Below are 22,190 nucleotides of genomic sequence, written 5' to 3'. Positions count from 1 at the left end.
TACATGCAAACTTTCACGTTTTTTAAAAAAAAGAACTTAAGGCTTCCACTCATGTAATCAGCCCTTATGAACTCTCCTGATTAGCTGCAAGGAAAATCTTCCTTTCTCCTTTTTCCTGCACCATCCTGGGCTCCCTTTTGACTTGTTTTTTTTTTTTTTTAAACTTATAAACGATCAGCTCATATTCTGAAGTTTGTAGTCCCCTCCCGCCCCCTCTCTCTCTATACAGCTCATTTACATTGGCAGCTGTCGTGCTGCTGGGCATCCTCAAACCCACCAGTTTCCCTTTAATGTTTGAGCAGACAAACATGATCATGCACTAGGCATCACTGTGCCACTCAAAATGCTTTTTTGTTTTTTTATTGCATCTGAGAGAAATCTCAAGGTTGCAAACCTGGAGTCAGAATTGTCTCCATGTGTCTCAGTGGGAAGAGTATCGTGTGAAGAAACAAGTTGATTCTACTAAACAAAAGGAATTTTTTTTGATATCAGGTCATCCTCCTAATGAATTTATATTACCGAGTGGAGGGTCACATGAAGAAAATGGTCAAACAGCACCACCTACAGCAAGAGCTGAGAAGTGCAGCGGAGCCGGGCTGAGTCAGGAAAGAAAAGCAAGCTGGGGCCTGGCTCAGCGCTCTCCCCTCTGCTCCTGTCTGCACGGAAAGATTAGGATGACAGTGGCAGGAAGCCTGTGCACCTAGTATGCATCACTTGAAGGGAACACACAGATTCCAGTAAACACTTGGAAGGAAATGTTAATACCAGGCTCTGCTAAACAATATGAAATGACTCCTAGATGAGACAAGCGACTTTCATCAAAGTTTCCTGATACCTGAAAAGACAGCCCAGGGGATCCTGCACTACATGAGGTGTATGTAAATTAAGCGGGTTTTTTCCCCTTTGTAATCAAGGCTCATACACAAACAAAATCACACTTTAGAAACGGCCTATTTCAACTTGTAACTAGCTTGCTTTCAGGGGCTCCAGGTCAAAAAGAAATAGAGCACAAAGACGCTTTCTCCTTAGGGATCATACACAAATTCACTCTGTCCGTTTCTTTCCCACATGGAGCAACAAAGCCATCAGAACTCTCCATCCACCCATCGGGTCCTTCCTGATTAAAGTGAGATAAATCACAGCCCTCTCTCTCCAGATGGCAGGCGACAAGAGGGGGATGCTTGCCTCAAGAAGTCCTCCCCATCCCTCTGCATTCATGCAAGCCCGAGCGGAGAGATGCAAGAAATTACGGATGCATTTTAATTCCCCAGACCCTGCAATTAAAAATGGAAATTTTTTGGCCACGCGTGTTGGCTCACGCCTGTAATCCCAGCACTTTCAGAGGCCGAGGTCGGCGGATCACCTGGGGTCAGGAGTTCGAGACCAGCCTGGCCAACATGGTGAAACCCTGTCTCTACTAAAAATACAAAAATTAGCTAGGAATGGTTGTGGGCGCCTGTAGTCCCAGCTACTCGGGAGGATGAGGCAGGAGAATCACTTGAACCCGGGAGGCGAAGTTTGCAGTGAGCCAAGATCGCACCACTGCACTCCACTCTGGGTGACAAAGGAAGACTTCATCTCAAAAAATGTTTTTAAAAAACGGAAGTGTTGTTCTTTCATTTGTAAATGTGTTTTGGTAAAAGAGGGGCAGTTTAAGCAACCCTTTCTATTGTCTACATTGTTAAAATTCATCAGACATGGACTCTTGACTCCGTTTTGCCTGGGCAGACCCAATTCAAGCATTTACAACAGCTATAACCTCCTCAAATCAAAAAGAGGAATCAGCATTATTGCTAAGTTCAAATAAGGTCTTGTTTTATTTCATTTTTATTTTTGAATGCAGCCATACCTCCAGGTGCTGTCATCAGGTAAGATTGTCAGTCCTGATTAGGTAAAGGTATTATTACAAAATGCAATTCTTAAAAATTCAGTGTCTAACTACACTTTTAATAAGCCTTTCCCCCTCCCCTATGTATTCTGCCTTAGACACCCCTTCTCAAATTTAAAATCACAGAAACTAAAATATGATGCCTAAAGAGAGCCTAGCGACTGCCCAGTCCTCTAATTTGATGAGTGGGAGTACTGAAGCCCAGAGGAGGTCAAGTAATTTGTTCCCAATGTCTTAGATAAGAAGAAAATGACCAGCTGGGAAATCCCACTCATGTCAAGGCAGAGGCACAGGGCCACAGACTGTGGTTGAATTGTGCCACACTCCTACATCCTTCTTTAGGAATCACAGAACATTCCTGTGTTGAGTCGGAGTCACTGACTTCCTTTTCAGGCTGATTGAGTTCTGTCCTTACGGGCTGCGACAAGAAGTTTTGGTATTATGCTACACCAAGACCATTTATCTAGTTCAAGAAATGAGCACAGTCCTTAGAGCCCAGCAACTTTCCCCATGTCCAGTAAATGTAGCTTCTCCATTAGAAGCTGTCAGAATGGAGCCTTCTGGCTCATCTTGATTTTGATTTGTGCAAGAATGAATGGTTATGCTAAGACAGCTTTCCTAGCTGATAGAGAGCGAAACTTTTTTCTCATAATCTATAAAAAAATTAAATTAGAACTTTTTTCTCATAATCTGTGAAAAAATATTAAATTAAATCTGGCTCGTCTTGATTTTGATTTGTGCAAGAATGAATGGTTGTGCTAAGGCAGCTTTCCTAGCTGATAGTGAGCAAAACTTTTTTCTCATAGTTTATAAAAAATATTAAATTAGAAGCATAGAGTTTATTTCATGACTTTTATCTTCCTGCAATTTTCTTGTGGGCATAAATGATTTGTTTTTATCCTGCCTGCCCCCCAATCCCTTTTCCAAGAGACTAAAAGAGTATCTAGTGCAAAGTAGAGACTCAAATATTTTTTAATAAACAGTGATCCCAGCCACCCAGTGCATGTTGCCAAATGCCAACCCCATAAATGATCAAACACATCATCTCATTCAGCCAATCAAAATCAAGTGCTACCTATTTTTTTAAGTTTTCATAGCCCTTGGGCATCTGCTTTCTCAGCATTTCCCAAACTTGAGTCATTCTCATCCTGCCTTCATAATTTTGCTCTGTCAATTACCTCTACTATTATTTATTTCATATATTTTTAAATAGCCCCACTTTTGAAACTTAAATACATGCCTTTTAAAAGGAAGCTTTCTTACTACTATACATCAAAAGCCATTATTACTTGTTCTAAGTACTCATAACAATATGTTCACAACTATTAAAATTTAGTAATGTGCATCCACATACTCTCTAAATTCATGGAGCATCTGCACACACTTGAAGAAACAATTCTGCATTACTCACTCAATTTTCTTGACATCCTTCTGAAGCAGGACAAACCTTGGGCCCAAAGAATTGAGGTAGGAGTCCAAGCAAGTTGCCAGCCACATAAAGGCAAACGTTGGCTCTGAAGTCAGGACTACCAGCCCCTAGGTTATGGTTCATGCTCTTTCCTCTGCTCTCCAGAACCTCCTATCTCCAAGTGTAGTTAGCAGCCCAGATGCAGCAGCATCCTCTAGAGACTTGTTAAAAATGCAGAAGCTCAGGCTCCACCCCAGGCCTATGCAGACTGAATCTGCATTTTAACAAGGTCCAGGTAATTCACGTGCACATTAAGTTTGAAAAGGCCTGGTCTAGATCAGTGGTTCTCTAACTTAGCAGCACATTAGAACCATCTGTAGAGACTTTAAAAATACCAGTGCCTGGGCTTCACCTCCCAGAGAATCTGACTTAAGTGTCTGGGGTTTGCCCTGAGTCTAGGTATTTTTAAAAACTCCTCAGCTTATACAAAGCTGGCAGGGCCGGGCACAGTGGCTCATGCCTATAATCCCAGCACTTCGTGAGGCCAAAGTGGGCAGATTGCTTGAGTCCAGGAGTTTGAGACTAGCCTGGGCTAAAACCCCATCTCTACAAAAAAAAAAAAAAAATACAAAAAGTAGTTGGGCATGGTGGTGGCACATACCTGTAGTCCTGGCTACTCAGGAGGCTGAGTCCTCGCTTGAACCCAAGAGGTCACGGTCTGGTCAACAGAGCAAGACCCTGTATCAAAACAAACAAACAAACAAACAAAAAATGCTAGCAGCTTACCAGCTAGGGAGGCCTGTACAGCCAAGTTTTCCAAATGGGGCTACATTAGTTGTTCCAGAACTTTAGCTGCATCAAAACCACCTGGATGGCTTGTTCAGCTACAGAGGGTCTGGCCATGCCCCTAGAGTTTCCAGCTGAGGGTCTGGAATGAGGCCCGATGATTTGCATTTCTAACAATCTCCAGGTGATGCTTATGCTGTGGGTCCAGGGACCACATTTTGAGAATCTATGCTAAATGAATCGGAGAAAATCAAAGCTCAAACTTATTCCAAGAACTTTTCAAGGCTCACCTGCAAGTTGTAGTGGAAGTAAGCATCTAAGGGTGCAAAAAAGTTTCACTGTAGACTAAGGCCTTTTACCTGAGCTCTCAAATGTTCACATTTCTCTTATCAACCTAAATAACAAACAGAGAGAGGCTCTCCACAAGAAAAAGATATTCGTTTGGAAACAGAGCCTTGCAATAGAAACAGGCAAGCCAGAGTAAACTATATGCATATTCACGGAGGTAAAGAAGACAAAAGAAAAAATGAGGAAGATTACATGATCATTTGGAAATGATTATCCTTGGCTACAAAGATCAATAACAAAGGTGATGCCAGGCCCAGGTTGGACAGGCAGTTGTTGGGCAAATATCCTTCAGAAGCATTGTTGTGTGCAAAGTTGCAATGGGCTTTGTGCAAGATTGTGTTTTTTGCAGTCTTCTGTGATAAGTTTTTGTTATCAGGCATACAAGCCCAAGAATCCTTTATTGCATGGCCTTCCCTGGCTCTATTTGTCAGGGTTTTGGTTAGGGGAGGGGTATTTTTAACACTCTCAATGTAAAAAATGCCATAAGGTAGGTACCCCAATTGCTTGTTTCGTCTTCATAAAATAACTTTTCCACCCGAACAAAGTCTACACATAAATTGTAAAAATACCCTGGCATGCAGTCCCTGGAAAAGTCTGGAGTCATTCTCGGGGTTCCCACCCAGGTGGGCAAGCGTAGCCACCACAGAGAAACACAAAGTAGGGGTCCCCGCTGGGGTTCAGCGGCAGGCAGTGGCCCTGGTTCTGATATTTGGCTGAAAACACAGCTCCTCTTTGTCACCCTCAGGACATTTCAGCTATTTCCTAGATAATAATCTCACTTCACCCTGCATAAAACAGGCACATGATCATGTCACTCTGACCTGGTTTGAGTCCAAGGAGAATTTTGTTTTTAAAATAATTTAGGTTAGTAGTTAAAATATGAACTTTGGGCCAGGAGTGGTGGCCCATGCCTATAATCCCAGCACTTCGTGAGGCCAAAGTGGGCAGATTGCTTGAGTCCAGGAGTTTGAGACTAGCCTGGGCTAAAACCCCATCCCTACAAAAAAAAAAAATACAAAAAGTAGTTGGGCATGGTGGTGGCACATACCTGTAGTCCCGGCTACTCAGGAGGCTGAGTCCTCGCTTGAACCCAGGAGGTCACGGTCTGGTCAACAGAGCAAGACCCTGTATCAAAACAAACAAACAAACAAACAAAAAATGCTAGCAGCTTACCAGCTAGGGAGGCCTGTAGAGCCAAGTTTTCCAAATGGGGCTACATTAGTTGTTCCAGAACTTTAGCTGCATCAAAACCACCTGGATGGCTTGTTCAGCTACAGAGGGTCTGGCCATGCCCCTAGAGTTTCCAGCTGAGGGTCTGGAATGAGGCCCGATGATTTGCATTTCTAACAATCTCCAGGTGATGCTGATGTTGTGGGTCCAGGGACCACTTTTTGAGAATCTATGCTAAATGAATCGGAGAAGACCAAAGCTCAAACTTATTCCAAGAACTTTTCAAGGCTCACCTGCAAGTTGTAGTGGAAGTAATCATCTAAGGGTGCAAAAAAGTTTCACTGTAGACTAAGCCTTTTACCTGAGCTCTCAAATGTTCACATTTCTCTTGTCAACCTAAATAACAAACAGAGAGAGGCTCTCCACAAGAAAAAGATATTCGTTTGGAAACAGAGCCTTGCAATAGAAACAGGCAAGCCAGAGTAAACTATATGCATATTCACGGAGGTAAAGGAAGACAAAAGAAAAAATGAGGAAGATTATATGATCATATGGAAATGACTATCCTTGGCTACAAAGATCAATAAAAAAGGTGATGCCAGGCCCAGGTTGGACAGGCAGTTGTTGGGCAAATATCCTTCAAAAGCATTGTTGTGTGCAAAGTTGCAATGGGCTTTGTGCAAGATTGTGTTTTTTGCAGTCTTCTGTGATAAGTTTTTGTTATCAGGCTTACAAGCCCAAGAATCCTTTATTGCATGGCATTTCCTGGCTCTATATATCAGGGTATTGGTTAGGGTAGGGGTATTTTTAACACTCTCAATGTAAAAAATGACATAAGGCAGGTACCCCAATGACTTGTTTGGTCCTCATAAAATAACTTTTCATAAAATCTCTGTAAACGTGGAAATATCTACACCACTATCTCTGTAAATGTGTAAACATTTACAACGCTATCTGTATAAACATGGAACTATTTACACCGCCGTCTCTATAAACATGGAAATATCTACACCGCTATCTCTATAAACATGGAAATATCTACACCTCTATCTGTATAAACATGGAAATATCTACACCACTGTCTCTATAAACATGGAAATATCTACAATGCTATCTCTATAAACACACAAATATCTACATCACTGTCTCTATAAACATGGAAATATCTACACCGCTATCTCTATGAACATGGAAATATCTACACCGCTGTCTCTAGAAACATGGAAATATCTACAACGCTATCTCTATAAACGTGGAAATATATACACTGCTATCTCTAAAAACATGGAAATATCTACACCGCTATCTCTATAAACGTGGGAACATCTACACCGCTAACTCTATAAACCTGGAAATATCTACACAGCTATAAGTATAAATGTGGAAATATCTACACCGCTATCTGCATAAACATGGAAATATCTACACCGCTATCTCTATAAACATGGAAATACCTACACCGCTATCTGTATAAACATGGAAATATATACAAAGCTATCTCTATAAACATGGAAATATCTACACCGCTATCTCTATAAACATGGAAATATCTACACCACTATCTGTAAAACATGGAAACATCTACACCGCTGTCTATATAAACATGGAAATATATACACGGCTATCTGTTTAAACATGGAAATATCTACACCACTGACTGTATAAACATGGAAATATCTACAACGCTATCTGTATAAACATGGAAATACCTACACCGCTGTCTCTATAAACCTGGAAATATCTACACCGCTATCTGTAGAAACTTGGAAATATCTACACCGCTGTCTCTACAAACCTGGAAATATCTACACCGTTATCTGTATTAACATGGAAATACCTACACCGCTATCTGTATAGACGTGGAAATATCTACATCGCTATCTCTACAAACCTGGAAATATCTACACCGCTATCTGTATAAACATGGAAATATCTACACCGATATGTGTATAAACGTGGAAATATCTGCACCGCTATGTGTATAAACTTGGAAATTTCTACACCGCAATCTGTATAAAAGTGGAAATATCTTCACCGCTATCTGTATAAACGTGGAAATATCTACACCGCTATCTCTATAAATGGGGAAATATCTACACCGCTATCTGTATAAACGTGGGAATATCTACACCACTATCCCTATAAACGTGTAAACATTTACACGGCTATGTGTATTAACATGGAAATATTTACACCGCTATCCCTAAAAACATGGAAATACCTACACCGCTATGTCTATAAACATGAAAATATTTACACCGCTATCTGTATAATCATGGAAATATTTACACCGCTATCTGTAAAAACTTGGAAATATTTACACCACTATGTCTATAAAAATGGAAATATCTACACCGCTATCTCCATAAACATGAAAATATCTACACTGTTGTTTGTATGAACATGAAAATATTTACACCGCTATCTCTATAAACATAGAAATATCTACATTGCTGTCTGTATAAACATGGAAATATCTACACAGCTATCTGTATAAACATGCAAATATCTACAACGCTATCTGTATAAACATGGAAATATCTACACGGAAAGCTGAATAAACATGGAAATATCTAGACAGCCATCTCTATAAAGATGGAAATATCTCTACCGCTATCTGTATAAACGTGGAAATACACACACCGATATCTGTATAAACATGGATATACCCACACCGCTATCTGTATAAAGAAGGAAATATCTGCACCGATATCTTTATAAACATGGAAATATCGGCAACTCTATCTGTGTAAACATAGAAATATCTACACGGCTATTTGTGTAAACATGCAAATATCTGCACTGCCGTCTGTATAAAGATGGAAATATCTACACCACGAGCTTTATAAACATGGAAATATCTACACCGCTATCTGTATAAACATGGAAATACCAACACCGTTATCTGTATAAACATGGAAATATCTACACCTCTATCTCTATAAACATGAAAATACTTACACCACCATCTCTATAAGCATGGAAATATTTACACCGCTATCTCTATAAACATAGAAATATCTACACCGCCATCCCTATAAACATGGAAATGTCTACACGGCCATCTGCATAAACATGGAAATCTTTACACAGACATCAGTATAAACATGGAAATATCTACACTGCCATCTGTATAAACTTGGAAATATCTACACTGACATCTGTAGAAAGATGGAAATGTCTACAAAGCAATCAGTACAAACATGGTAATTTCTACACTGCTACCTGTATAAACATGGAAATATCTACACCACTATCGGTATCAACATGGAAATAACTACACCGCAATCTCTATAAACATGGAAATATCTACAATGCTATCTCTGTAAACATGGAAATATCTACACAGTTTTCTGTGTAAACTTGGAAATACCTACACCGCTATCTGTGTAAATTTAGCAATACCTATATCGCAATCTGTGCAAAGATGGAAATATCTACACCGCTATCTCTGTAAACATGGAAATATCTACACCGCTATCTGTATAAACATGGAAATATCTACACTGCCATCTGTATAAACATGGAAATATCTACAGCGCCATCTGTATAAACATGGAAATATCTACACTGCCATCTGTACACACATGGAACTATCTACACAGCCATCTGTATAAACATGGAAATATCTACACCGCTATCTCTATAAACATGGAAATATCTACACCGTTATCTGTATAAACATGGAAATATCTACATCACTATCTGTAAAAACAGGGAAATATCTCCACCACTATCTGTATAAACATGGAAATATCTACACCGCTATCTGTATAAACATGGAAATATCTACACCGCTATCTGTATAAACATGGAAATATCTACACCGCTATCTGTATAAACATGGAAATATATACAATGCTGTCTATGTAAACATGGAAATACCTACAAAGCTATCTGTGTAAACTTGGAAATATCTACACAGCTATCTGTGTAAAAATGGAAATATCTACACAGCAATCTGTGCAAAATGGAAATATCTACACTGCTATCTCTGTAAACATGGAAATAACTACACCGCTATCTCTATAAACATGGAAATATCTATACCGCAGTCTCTATAAACATGGAAATATCTACACCTCTATCTGTATAAACATGGAAATATCTACACCACTGTCTCTATAAACATGGAAATATCTACAATGCTATCTCTATAAACACGCAAATATCTACATCACTGTCTCTATAAACATGGAAATATCTACACCGCTATCTCTATGAACATGGAAATATCTACACCGTTATCTGTATAAACATGGAAATATCTACATCACTATCTGTAAAAACAGGGAAATATCTCCACCACTATCTGTATAAACATGGAAATATCTACACCGCTATCTGTATAAACATGGAAATAAATACAATGCTGTCTATGTAAACATGGAAATACCTACAAAGCTATCTGTGTAAACTTGGAAATATCTACACAGCTATCTGTGTAAAAATGGAAATATCTACACAGCAATCTGTGCAAAATGGAAATATCTACACTGCTATCTCTGTAAACATGGAAATAACTACACCGCTATCTCTATAAACATGGAAATATCTATACCGCAGTCTCTATAAACATGGAAATATCTACACCTCTATCTGTATAAACATGGAAATATCTACACCACTGTCTCTATAAACATGGAAATATCTACAATGCTATCTCTATAAACACGCAAATATCTACATCACTGTCTCTATAAACATGGAAATATCTACACCGCTATCTCTATGAACATGGAAATATCTACACCGTTGTCTCTAGAAACATGGAAATAACTACAACGCTATCTCTATAAACGTGGAAATATATACACCGCTATCTCTAAAAACATGGAAATATCTACACCGCTATCTCTATAAACGTGGGAACATCTACACCGCTAACTCTATAAACCTGGAAATATCTACACCGGTATAAGTATAAATGTGGAAATATCTACACCGCTATCTACATAAACATGGAAATATCTACACCGCTGTCTCTATAAACATGGAAATACTTACACTGCTATTTGTATAAACATGGAAGTATTTACAAAGCAATTTCTATAAACATGGAAATATCTACACCGCTATCTCTATAAACATGGAAATATCTACACCACTATCTGTAAAACATGGAAACATCTACACCGCTGTCTGTATAAACATGGAAATGTATCCACGGCTATCTGTTTAAACATGGAAATATCTACACCACTGACTGTATAAACATGGAAATATCTACACCGCTATCTGTATAAACATGGAAATATCTACACGGCTGTCTCTATAAACATGGAAATATCTACACCGCTATCTGTAGAAACATGGAAATATCTACACCGCTGTCTCTATAAACCTGGAAATATCTACACCGTTATCTGTATTAACGTGGAAATACCTACACCGCTACCTGTATAGAGGTGGAAATATCTAAATCGCTATCTCTACAAACCTGGAAATATCTACACCGCTATCTGTATAAACATGGAAATATCTACACCGGTATGTGTATAAACGTGGAAATATCTGCACCGCTATGTGTATAAACTTGGAAATTCCTACACAGCAATCTGTATAAAAGTGGAAATATCTTCATCGCTATCTGTATAAACGTGGAAATACCTACACCGCTATCTCTATAAATGGGGAAATATCTACACCGCTATCTGTATAAACGTGGGAATATCTACACCGCTATCCCTATAAACATGTAAACATTTACACGGCTATGTGTATTAACATGGAAATATTTACACCGCTATCTCTAAAAACATGGAAATACCTACACCGCTATGTCTATAAACATGAAAATATTTACACCGCTATCTGTATAATCATGGAAATATTTACACCGCTATCTGTAAAAACTTGGAAATATTTACACCGCTATGTCTATAAAAATGGAAATATCTACACCGCTATCTCCATAAACATGAAAATATCTACACTGTTGTTTGTATGAACATGAAAATATCTACACCGCTATCTCTATAAACATAGAAATATCTACATTGCTGTCTGTATAAACATGGAAATATCTACACAGCTATCTGTATAAACATGGAAATATCTACACCGCTATCTGTATAAACATGGAAATATCTACACGGAAAGCTGTATAAACATGGAAATATCTATACAGTCATCTCTAAAAAGATGGAAATATCTCTACCGCTATCTGTATAAAGATGGAAATACCCACACCGCTATCTGTATAAACATGGATATACCCACACCGCTATCTGTATAAACATGGATATACCCACACCGCTATCTGTATAAAGATGGAAATATCTGCACCGATATCTTTATAAACATGGAAATATCGGCAACTCTATCTGTGTAAACATAGGAATATCTACACGGCTATTTTTGTAAACATGGAAATATCTGCACTGCCATCTGTATAAAGATGGAAATATCTACACCGCGAGCTTTATAAACATGGAAATATCTACACCGCTATCTGTATAAACATGGAAATACAAACACCGTTATCTGTATCAACATGGAAATATCTACACCGCTATCTCTATAAACATGAAAATACTTACACCACCATCTCTATAAGCATGGAAATATTTACACCGCTATCTCTATAAACATAAAAATATCTATACCGCCATCCCTATAAACATGGAAATATCTACACCGCCATCTGCATAAACATGGAAATCTTTACACAGACATCTGTATAAACATGGAAATATCTACACTGCCATCTGTATAAACTCGGAAATATCTACACTGACATCTGTAGAAAGATGGAAATGTCTACAAAGCAATCAGTACAAACATGGTAATTTCTACACTGCTACCTGTATAAACATGGAAATATCTACACCACTATCAGTATCAACATGGAAATAACTACACCGCAATCTCTATAAACATGGAAATATCTACAATGCTATCTCTGTAAACATGGAAATATCTACACAGTTTTCTGTGTAAACTTGGAAATACCTACACCGCTATCTGTGTAAATTTAGCAATACCTTCACCGCAATCTGTGCAAAGATGGAAATATCTACACCGCTATCTCTGTAAACATGGAAATATCTACACCGCTATCTGTATAAACATGGAAATATCTACACTGCCATCTGTATAAACATGGAAATATATACAGTGCCATCTGTATAAACATGGAAATATCTACACTGCCATCTGTACACACATGGAAATACCTACACAGCCATCTGTATAAACACGGAAATATCTACACCGCTATCTCTATAAACATGGAAATATCTACACCGCTATCTGTATAATTATGGAAATATCTACATCGCTATCTGTATAAACAGGGAAATATCTCCACCGCTATCTGTATAAACATGGAAATATCTACACCGCTATCGGTATAAACATGGAAATATCTACACCGCTATCTGTATAAACATGGAAATATCTACACCGCTATATGAATAAACATGGAAATATATACAATGCTGTCTGTGTAAACATGGAAATATCTACACAGCTATCTGTGTAAACTTGGAAATATCTACACAGCTATCTGTGTAAAAATTGAAATATCTACACAGCAATCTGTGCAAAGATGGAAATATCTACACTGCTATCTCTGTAAACATGGAAATATCTACAATGCTATCTGTATAAACATGGACATATCTATACCGCAGTCTCTATAAACATGGAAATACCTCCAACGCTATCTGTATAAACATGAAAATATCTACACCGCTATCTGTATAATCATGGACATATCTACACCGCAATCTGTATAAACATGGAAATATCTACCACGGTATGTGTGTAAACATGGAAATATTTACACAGATATCTGTGTAAACTTGGAAATATCTACACAGCTATATGCGTAAACATGGAAATATCTACACGGCAATATGTGCAAAGATGGAAATAACTACACCGCTATCTCTGTAAACTTGGAAATATCTACACTGCTACCTGTATAAACATGGAAATATCTACACCGCTGTCTGTATAAACAAAGAAATATCTACACCACCATCTGCAGAAACATGGACATATCTACACCGCAATCTGTATAAACATGGAAATACCTACACCGCTATCTGTATAAACATGGAAATATCTTCACAGCCATCTCTATAAACATGGAAATATCTACACCGGCATCTGTATGAAGATGGAAATATCTACACCGCAATCTGTATAAATATGGAAATAACTACACCGCTATCTCTATAGACATGGAAATATCTACACCGCTATCTGTATAAACATGGAAATATCTACACTGCCATCTGTATAAAGATGGAAATACCTACACCGCGAGCTGTATAAACATGGAAGTATCTACACCGCTCTCTGTATAAACATGGAAATACCAACACCGCTATCTGTATAAACATGGAAATATCTACACCTCTATCTCTATAAACATGAAAATACTTACACCACCATCTCTATAAACATGGAAATATTTACACCGCTATCTCTATAAACTTAGAAATAACTATACCGCCATCTCTATGAACATGGAAATATCTACAGCTCTATCTGCATAAACATAGAAATATCTACAAAGACATCTGCATAAACATGGAAATATCTACACCGCCATCTCTATAAACATGAAAATATCTACACCGCCATCTTCAGAAACATGGATGTATCTACACCGCCATCTGTATAAACATGGAAATATCTACACCACTATCTCTATGAACATGGAAATATCTTCACTGCCATCTGTATAAACATGGAAATATCTACACAGCCATCAGTATAAACTTGGAAATATCTACACCGCAATCTGTATAAATATGGAAATACCTACACCGCTATCTCTATAGACATGAAAATATCTACACCGCTATCTGTATAACCATGGAAATATATACACTGCCATCTGTATAAAGATGGAAATATCTACACCGCTATCTGTATAAACATGGAAATACCAACGCCGCTATCTGTATAAACATGGAAATATCTACACCGCTATCTCTATAAACATGAAAATACTTACACCACCATCTCTATAAACATGGAAATATTTACATCGCTATCTCTATAAACTTAGAAATAACTATACCGCCATCTCTATGAACATGGAAATATCTACAGCGCTATCTGCATAAACATGGACATATCTACACAGACATCTGCATAAACATGGAAATATCTACACCGCCATCTCTATAAACATGAAAATATCTACACCGCCATCTTCAGAAACATGGATGTATCTACACTGCCATCTGTATAAACATGGAAATATCTACACCAATATCTCTATGAACATGGAAATATCTTCACTGCCATCTGTATAAACATGGAAATAGCTACACCGCCATCAGTATAAAGTTGGAAATATCTACACCGCAATCTGTATAAACATGGAAATATATACACTGCCATCTGTATAAAGATGGAAATATCTACACCGCGAGCTGTATAAACCTGGAAATATCTACACCGCTATCTGTATAGACATGGAAATACCAACACCGTTATCTGTATAAAGATGGAAATATCTACACCGCTATCTCTATAAACATGAAAATACTTACACCACCATCTCTATAAACATGGAGATATTTACACCGCTATCTCTATAAACATAGAAATAACAACACCGCCATCTCTATAAAAATGGAAATATCTACACCGCCATCTGCATAAACATGGAAATATCTACACAGACATCTGTATAAACATGGAAATATCTACACGGCCATCTGTACAAACTTGGAAATATCTACACAGACATCTGTAGAAAGATGGAAATGTCTACAAAGCGATCTGTATCAACATGGGAATTTCTACACCGCTACCTGTATAAACATGGAAATATCAACACCGCTATCTGTATCAACATGGATATAACTACACCACAATCTGTATAAACATGGAAATATCTACAATCCTATCTCTGTAAACATGGAAATATCTACACAGCTATCTTTGTAAACTTGGAAATATCTACACCGCTATCTGTGTAAATTTGGCAATACCTACACCGCAATCTGTGCAAAGATGGAAATATCTACAAGGCTATCTCTGTAAACATGGAAATATCTACACCGCTATCTGTATAAACATGGAAATATCTACACTGCCATCTGTACAAACATGGAAATACCTACACCGCTTTCTCTATAAACATGAAAATATCTACACTGCTATCTCTTTATACATGGAAATATCTACAACTCCATCTCTATAAACATGAAAATATCTACAACGCCATCTTCAGAAACATGGATGTATCTACACCGCCATCTGTATAAACATGGAAATGTCTACACCACTATCTGTATAAACATGGAAATACCCTCACTGCCATCTTTATAAACATGGAAATATCTTCACCACCATCTGTATAAAGATGGAAATATCTACACCACAGTCTGTATAAATATGTAAATAACTACACCGCTATCTCTATAGATATGGAAATATATACACCGCTATCTGTATAAACATGGAAATATCTACACTGCCATCTGTATAAAGATGGAAATATCTACACCGCAAGCTGTATAAACATGGAAATATCTACACCGCCATCTGTATAAACATGGAAATAACAACACCGTTATCTGTATAAACATGGAAATATCTACACCGCTATCTCTATAAACATGGAATACTTACACCACCGTCTCTATAAACATGGAGATATTTACACCGCTCTCTCTATAAACATAGAAATAACTAAACAGCCATCCCTATAAACGTAGAAATATCTACACTGCCATCTGAAAAAACATGGAAATATCTACACAGACATCTGTATAAACATGGAAATATCTACACTGCCATCTGTATAAACTTGGAAATATCTACACTGACATCTGTAGAAAAATGGAAATGTCTACAAAGCGATCTGTATAAACATGGGAATTTCTATGCCGCTATCTGTATAAACCTGGAAATATCTACACCGCTATCTGTATCAACATGGAAATAACTACACCGCAATCTGTATAAACACGGAAATATCTACAATGTTATCTCTGTAAACATGGAAATATCTACACAGTTATCTGTGTAAACTTGGAAATATCTACACCGGTATCTGTGTAAATTTGGCAATACCTACACCGCAATCTGTGCAAAGATGGAAATACCTACACCGCTATCTCTGTAAACATGTAAATATCTACACCGATATCTGTATAAACATGAAAATATCTACACTGCCATCTGTAAAAACATGGAAATATCTACACCGCTATCTGTATAAACATGGAAATATCTACACGGAAAGCTGTATAAACATGGAAATATCTATACAGTCATCTCTATAAAGATGGAAATATCTCTACCGCTATCTGTATAAAGATGGAAATACCCACACCGCTATCTGTATAAACATATATATACCCACACCGCTATCTGTATAAAGATGGAAATATCTGCACCGATATCTTTATAAACATGGAAATATCGGCAACTCTATCTCTGTAAACATAGGAATATCTACACGGCTATTTTTGTAAACATGGAAATATCTGCACGGCCATCTGTATAAAGATGGAAATATCTACACCGCGAGCTTTATAAACATGGAAATATCTACACCGCTATCTGTATAAACATGGAAATACCAACTCCGTTATCTGTATCAACATGGAAATATCTACACCGCTATCTCTATAAACATGAAAATACTTACACCACCATCTCTATAAGCATGGAAATATTTACACCGCTATCTCTATAAACATAAAAATATCTACACCGCCATCCCTATAAACATGGAAATATCTACACCGCCATCTGCATAAACATGGAAATCTTTACACAGACATCTGTATAAACATGGAAATATCTACACTGCCATCTGTATAAACTTGGAAATATCTACACTGACATCTGTAGAAAGATGGAAATATCTACAAAGCGATCAGTACAAACATGGTAATTTCTACACTGCAACCTGTATAAACATGGAAATATCTACACCACTATCAGTATCAACATGGAAATAACTACACCGCAATCTCTATAAACATGGAAATATCTACAATGCTATCTCTGTAAACATGGAAATATCTACACAGTTTTCTGTGTAAACTTGGAAATACCTACACCGCTATCTGTGTAAATTTAGCAATACCTTCACCGCAATCTGTGCAAAGATGGAAATATCTACACCGCTATCTCTGTAAACATGGAAATATCTACACCGCTATCTGTATAAACATGGAAATATCTACACTGCCATCTGTATAAACATGGAAATATATACAGTGCCATCTGTATAAACATGGAAATATCTACACTGCCATCTGTACACACATGGAAATACCTACACAGCCATCTGTATAAACATGGAAATATCTACACCGCTATCTCTATAAACATGGAAATATCTACACCGCTATCTGTATAAACATGGAAATATCTACACCGCTATATGTATAAACATGGAAATATATACAATGCTGTCTGTGTAAACATGGAAATATCTACACAGCTATCTGTGTAAACTTGGAAATATCTACACAGCTATCTGTGTAAAAATTGAAATATCTACACAGCAATCTGTGCAAAGATGGAAATATCTACACTGCTATCTCTGTAAACATGGAAATATCTACAACGCTATCTGTATAAACATGGACATATCTATACCGCAGTCTCTATAAACATGGAAATACCTCCAACGCTATCTGTATAAACATGAAAATATCTACACCGCTATCTGTATAATCATGGACATATCTACACCGCAATCTGTATAAACATGGAAATATCTACCACGGTATGTGTGTAAACATGGAAATATTTACACAGATATCTGTGTAAACTTGGAAATATCTACACAGCTATATGCGTAAACATGGAAATATCTACACGGCAATATGTGCAAAGATGGAAATAACTACACCGCTATCTCTGTAAACTTGGAAATATCTACACTGCTACCTGTATAAACATGGAAATATCTACACCGCTGTCTGCATAAACAAAGAAATATCTACACCACCATCTGCAGAAACATGGACATATCTACACCGCAATCTGTATAAACATGGAAATAACTACACCGCTATCTGTATAAACATGGAAATATCTTCACTGCCATCTCTATAAACATGGAAATATCTACACGGGCATCTGTATGAAGATGGAAATATCTACACCGCAATCTGTATAAATATGGAAATAACTACACCGCTATCTCTATAGACATGGAAATATCTACACCGCTATCTGTATAAACATGGAAATATCTACACTGCCATCTGTATAAAGATGGAAATACCTACACCGCGAGCTGTATAAACATGGAAATATCTACACCGCTCTCTGTATAAACATGGAAATACCAACACCGCTATCTGTATAAACATGGAAATATCTACACCGCTATCTCTATAAACATGAAAATACTTACACCACCATCTCTATAAACATGGAAATATTTACACCGCTATCTCTATAAACTTAGAAATAACTATACCGCCATCTCTATGAACATGGAAATATCTACAGCTCTATCTGCATAAACATGGAAATAACTACAAAGACATCTGCATAAACATGGAAATATCTACACCGCCATCTCTATAAACATGAAAATATCTACACCGCCATCTTCAGAAACATGGATGTATCTACACCGCCATCTGTATAAACATGGAAATATCTACACCACTATCTCTATGAACATGGAAATATCTTCACTGCCATCTGTATAAACATGGAAATATCTACACAGCCATCAGTATAAACTTGGAAATATCTACACCGCAATCTGTATAAATATGGAAATACCTACACCGCTATCTCTATAGACATGAAAATATCTACACCGCTATCTGTATAACCATGGAAATATATACACTGCCATCTGTATAAAGATGGAAATATCTACACCACTATCTGTATAAACATGGAAATACCAACACCGCTATCTGTATAAACATGGAAATATCTACACCGCTATCTCTATAAACATGAAAATACTTACACCACCATCTCTATAAACATGGAAATATTTACATCGCTATCTCTATAAACTTAGAAATAACTATACCGCCATCTCTATGATCATGGAAATATCTACAGCGCTATCTGCATAAACATGGACATATCTACACAGACATCTGCATAAACATGGAAATATCTACACCGCCATCTCTATAAACATGAAAATATCTACACCGCCATCTTCAGAAACATGGATGTATCTACACCGCCATCTGTATAAACATGGAAATATCTACACCAATATCTCTATGAACATGGAAATATCTTCACTGCCATCTGTATAAACATGGAAATATCTACACCGCCATCAGTATAAAGTTGGAAATATCTACACCGCAATCTGTATAAACATGGAAATATATACACTGCCATCTGTATAAAGATGGAAATATCTACACCGCGAGCTGTATAAACCTGGAAATATCTACACCGCTATCTGTATAGACAAGGAAATACCAACACCGTTATCTGTATAAAGATGGAAATATCTACACCGCTATCTCTATAAACATGAAAATACTTACACCACCATCTCTATAAACATGGAGATATTTACACCGCTATCTCTATAAACATAGAAATAACAACACCGCCATCTCTATAAAAATGGAAATGTCTACACCGCCATCTGCATAAACATGGAAATATCTACACAGACATCTGTATAAACATGGAAATATCTACACTGCCATCTGTACAAACTTGGAAATATCTACACAGACATCTGTAGAAAGATGGAAATGTCTACAAAGCGATCTGTATCAACATGGGAATTTCTACACCGCTACCTGTATAAACATGGAAATATCAACACCGCTATCTGTATCAACATGGAAATAACTACACCACAATCTGTATAAACATGGAAATATCTACAATCCTATCTCTGTAAACATGGAAATATCTACACAGCTATCTTTGTAAACTTGGAAATATCTACACCGCTATCTGTGTAAATTTGGCAATACCTACACCGCAATCTGTGCAAAGATGGAAATATCTACAAGGCTATCTCTGTAAACATGGAAATATCTACACCGCTATCTGTATAAACATGGAAATATCTACACTGCCATCTGTACAAACATGGAAATACCTACACCGCTTTCTCTATAAACATGAAAATATCTACACTGCTATCTCTTTATACATGGAAATATCTACAACTCCATCTCTATAAACATGAAAATATCTACAACGCCATCTTCAGAAACATGGATGTATCTACACCGCCATCTGTATAAACATGGAAATGTCTACACCACTATCTGTATAAACATGGAAATACCCTCACTGCCATCTTTATAAACATGGAAATATCTACACCACCATCTGTATAAAGATGGAAATATCTACACCACAGTCTGTATAAATATGTAAATAACTACACCGCTATCTCTATAGACATGGAAATATCTACACCGCTATCTGTATAAACATGGAAATATCTACACTGCCATCTGTATAAAGATGGAAATATCTACACCGCAAGCTGTATAAACATGGAAATATCTACACCGCCATCTGTATAAACATGGAAATAACAACACCGTTATCTGTATAAACATGGAAATATCTACACCGCTATCTCTATAAACATGGAATACTTACACCACCATCTCTATAAACATGGAGATATTTACACTGCTCTCTCTATAAACATAGAAATAACTAAACAGCCATCCCTATAAACGTAGAAATATCTACACTGCCATCTGAAAAAACATGGAAATATCTACACAGACATCTGTATAAACATGGAAATATCTACACTGCCATCTGTATAAACTTGGAAATATCTACACTGACATCTGTAGAAAAATGGAAATGTCTACAAAGCGATCTGTATAAACATGGGAATTTCTATGCCGCTACCTGTATAAACCTGGAAATATCTACACCGCTATCTGTATCAACATGAAAATATCTACACCGCTTTCTGTATAAACATGGACATATCTACACCGCAATCTGTATAAACATGGAAATATCTACAACGCTATGTGTGTAAACATGGAAATATCTACACACCTATCTGTGTAAACTTTGGAATATCTACACAGCTATCTGCGTAAACATGGAAATATCTACACGGCAATCTGTGCAAGGATGGAAACAACTACACCGCCATCTCTGTAAACATGGAAATATCTACACCGCTACCTGTATAAACATGGAAATATCTGCACCGCTGTCTGTATAAACAAGGAAATATCTACACCGCCATCTGTAGAAACATGGAAATATCTACACCGCAATCTGTATAAACCTGGAAATACCTACACCGCTATCTGTATAAATATGGAAATATCTACACCGCTATCTCTATAAACATGGAAATACCTACACCGCTTTCTCTATAAACATGGAAATATCTACACTGAAATCTCTATATTCATGGAAATATCTACACCGCCATCTCTATAAACATGAAAATATCTACACCGCCATCTTCAGAAACATGGATGTATCTACACCGCCATCTGTATAAACTTGGAAATATCTACAACACTATCTGTATAAACAAGGAAATATCTTCAATTCTATCTGTATAAACATGGAAATATCTACACCGCCATCTGTATAAACATGGAAATATCTACACCGCTATCTGTATAAACATGGAAATATCTACAC

This window comes from Pan troglodytes, chromosome 11 (assembly GCF_028858775.2).
Source record: "Pan troglodytes isolate AG18354 chromosome 11, NHGRI_mPanTro3-v2.0_pri, whole genome shotgun sequence".
Taxonomy (NCBI): Eukaryota; Metazoa; Chordata; class Mammalia; order Primates; family Hominidae; genus Pan; species Pan troglodytes.
Note: the sequence above shows the minus strand (reverse complement) of the source record.